Below are 3790 nucleotides of genomic sequence, written 5' to 3' on the forward strand. Positions count from 1 at the left end.
ACAAAACAAACCAAACAAACAAACAAAAAAACAAAAAACGCAGTGGAGAAAGGACACTTCCTTCTCACTGGAAGTACAGACATTCCAGGATCAGTCTGACTAGATGGACTTTGACTATGCACCCACTTGTTTGTTTGTTTGTTTGTTTGGTCGGTTGGTTGGTTTTCTTTTCTTTTTTTTTTTTTTTCAAGACACAGAGATCCACCTGCCTCCGCCTCCCAAACGCTGGGACTGAAGGTGTGCTCTCTACGCCTGACTCATCTGTGCCCATTCTAAAACCGATTAGTGTGGTCAAAGTGAGAAGTCACTGATAGGCTAGGCTTAGGAGGGTGCAGTGGAAGCAAGACAAGAGGGAGGAGCCGTGGCTCCCAAGCAAAGCTTGGTGGTGCACATCTGTAGTCCCAGCAGCACTCAGGAGGCTGAGGCAGGAGGAACAGAGTTCCAGGCCACCCTGAACTAAAGAAAGAAAACATGTGTGTCAGGAGGGAAGGGAAGGAGAAAGGGGGGGAGGGGGATAGATGAGAAAGGGATGGAAAAGGAGATGCCCTTTTTGAGGGGCCATGGGAACTGCCCATAGCTCAGCCAGCCTGATTCTAATCATGTACTGGTGTCCTGAGTCTCAGAACTGGGCTCAAACTGATTCTCTTCTCTCCAGACAGAGGGACTGACCCCACTGTGGAAGGAGGAACCTATAGAGAAGGCTGGCTTGCCTTTGAATTATGCACAGTGGAATGTCTTGGTGGCTTTGATGGTGTTTAATTAAATATTTGGCACATTTAATTAATTAAATATTTAAACGTTAAATACAGAATCGGATGTGACTTGGTGGACATTATGTCTCAATAGCCATTAGTCATTCAGCAGCCCTGTGAACGAATCTCTGCAGGCTGGGCCTCCCTTCTGGCCTGCAGAATGGCTCCAGGAGACACTTGTAACCACCCCAAATTAATCTTCCCTCCCTGGCTGGGCTTCCCTGGCTCTGCTGCTTCACAGTATCCCATATTATCATGTTATCGGGTGGCACACAGGTTGTGGGGGTGGGGGGAGAGGGGTGCTTCCTGCTGTTTTTCCAGCACCTGCTCACAGAGGGGTGGTGATTTAGGCCAGAAGCCCAAAACTGCACCTGCCCCATGAGTACACCTGCCACCTTTTCTTTCCAAAACAGCATAGATGCACCCTTCATAATCATGGCAAGCTGCTTTCTCACTTCCAGCCACATCCTCCACCCTCTTCCTGCCATGTACCCCAGAAGGTGTGACAGGCAGGCTTCTGGACAGCCAATGAAAAGGGGATGCTGCCCCATGTCTAGGAACATGGTCCCCTAATGACTCAGCATGAGGACTGGTGACCTGCAGCAACTCTCTGCTGAGGGCCCTGGGAACACTCTGAGACACCTGTGTCCACCAGTGCCACAGAGCTAAGAGTGGGAACAGACAGCTCCATATAGCCTCTTTTGTCTTTTCATTTGGAATGGTAAAGTCACCTGCTACCTAGCTGGGTCTCCCGGAGGCCTACCTAGCTCATCCACCCACATGCTCAGCTGTGGAGGGGAGACAATGATTTGTCAGCCGACAGTATCCTTTCCTGAGGGTGGAAGGATATTTATTCTCACAAGACAAAGTCCCATCTTCCCTAAGCTTCCCGGGCTAGCTTTGGCAAGCACCATGTTGCCTCATCCTCGGCCGATCTTCCAACATTTGACATTCAGTCATACTAGGTCCGGTCAACTTCTAAAAGCTCTGGGATGCGGGTCCCTTTCCTTTCCTGAAGTCTTTAGAGGGCGCCACTTAAGATGACGCCTCCTCCTGCAAGCCCCCTGCATTTAGCTTGGAACGAGGAGTGAGAGATTGAGCAGGCAGCCCCAGGCAGGAAGAGCCAGTCTTATCTAGTTTAGGTGAATCAGGGCCTGGCTATTACCCCCACCCCACCCTCCAGCCCCCCAGGCATCAGCAGAGATTGTGTGACAATTTACTGAAGATAAATGGAACCCTGGGGTGGGACAGGAAGGTGGCCATGAGGAAAGCTCAGAAGTGCCACCTGCTGGCTACTGAGAGGAAGGCCTGGGATTAGGCCCCCAAACAGTGGACCTAAAATACATCCTGATCTTTTTTTCCCACTCCTCCATAGAGCCTGGCCAGTCTTGGGAAAGGGGAAAACCAACTACTTCGAGGTTTCCAGAATATCTTCTGAAATAAGTCAGGGGAGGCGGAAAGAAAAAAAAAAAGCTAAAATAAGGTTATAAAACGTATAGCCTATTTTAAGATGAATAATAGCTTTTACAATGGAATATACAAGGCTTAAAAATAAAACCTATCTGATAGTGACGCAACACAGGTACAGTTCCTCCGCGCAACTGTACCTCCAGTTTCTCCCAGTCCTCTTCCTCTGGATAACCCTGTTTGGGACCCAAAAGCCTGGGCCGAGAGATCCGAAGAGAAAAACCGAGCTCCAGAGCGGGCCCAGAGCAAGCCCAGAGCAAACGCGCGGGCCCTGCAGTGAGCCTCCAGGCCCGGCCCTTCGTACACCTCCTGGACACGGAGCCTCACTTCCCTGCCCTTTATAAATATGCATGGGCCCTTGAGAGGGTGGGTGGGGGTGGACGACACTCGTCAGGCTTTCTCCCCACACTCCCTTTTATTTTTTTTTTGAGGGAAAATCGAGCACAATGACAAACTTAGTTATTCATGCAAACCATGAGGCTGTTATCCTGATTATGCAGGACCCAAACTGTGAGTATCTGAGCGCACTCATCAAAGGCTCCTTCGGCTGCAAGCGCCCGGGCCCTGTCCTCCTGGCCGCTGCTTTTGTACTCACTTCGCGGCCAGAGAGGCCAGCCACCTCCCTCTGACTGCGCGCTCCAAACGCAGGGACCCCTCCAAGCTCTATTTTAAAGGATTAATTAACCTTGTGAGATTGGCGAGGGGAAAACTCCACCTGGCTATCTGTGCATGAAAGCATCCGCTCACCAGAGTATTTTAAGCCCACGGTGAGGACCATATGGTATTTCAAAGAACAGAAGTTGAAAGTACGGTACATATTTATTCCTTCCACAGAGTGCATGAAAGGGTTTAAGTATTTTATTAAAGCCTATATGTGCAGGCATGTGTGCGCTCGTCTGTGTGTGCGTGCGTATGTGTGTGCATGTGTGTGCGTGTGTGAAGTGAGCGGAAATCTACTTGACGCATGGAAAAAAATAAATTACACAGATTTATTTTCATCTCTCTGCCAAGCCACCCCATAGCAACAGTGAAAACTTGGTCTATGTAAACTCGAGAAAACAAGAAATATTTTATCAAGTCGACTCAACTCATAGGGCTACTGCCAATTTTTCCTTTCCTTTTTTTTTTTAAACCAGCAGTCCCCTGGAGTCCTTGAGCCAGGCTGAGGGAAAGCAGCAGCGCAAGTTCAGGGCCACCAGCTCACAGCAAAACTGTGAGAACCTCCGTGCAACATAACTTCAACCTGAGACCAGAAGGACAAATATACGTACGAAAGTGCCCAGGACAGAAGCTCTGGGCACAGGGCAAGAAGTCCAACTCTTACCTTGCGAACACCTAGCTCTGGAATGTAAGAAGGTCCGAATATGGATTTGATCCCACTCCCCTCTGTACCTAAGTGTTTAAGTGATTAGCTTAGTCAATGCCATCCCTAAGGGGTCAGCGTTCTGCTTCTCCCTGGCCTCCAGGGACTCAGTAAGGGAATGGTCAAAAGACCCAAAGTTCCTTGCATCAATCACTAGGGAAAGAGGCTCTCCTGTCAGGACAGACTTCACAAGCCAGGAATGTACAGC

Source organism: Meriones unguiculatus, chromosome 14 (assembly GCF_030254825.1).
Source record: "Meriones unguiculatus strain TT.TT164.6M chromosome 14, Bangor_MerUng_6.1, whole genome shotgun sequence".
Taxonomy (NCBI): Eukaryota; Metazoa; Chordata; class Mammalia; order Rodentia; family Muridae; genus Meriones; species Meriones unguiculatus.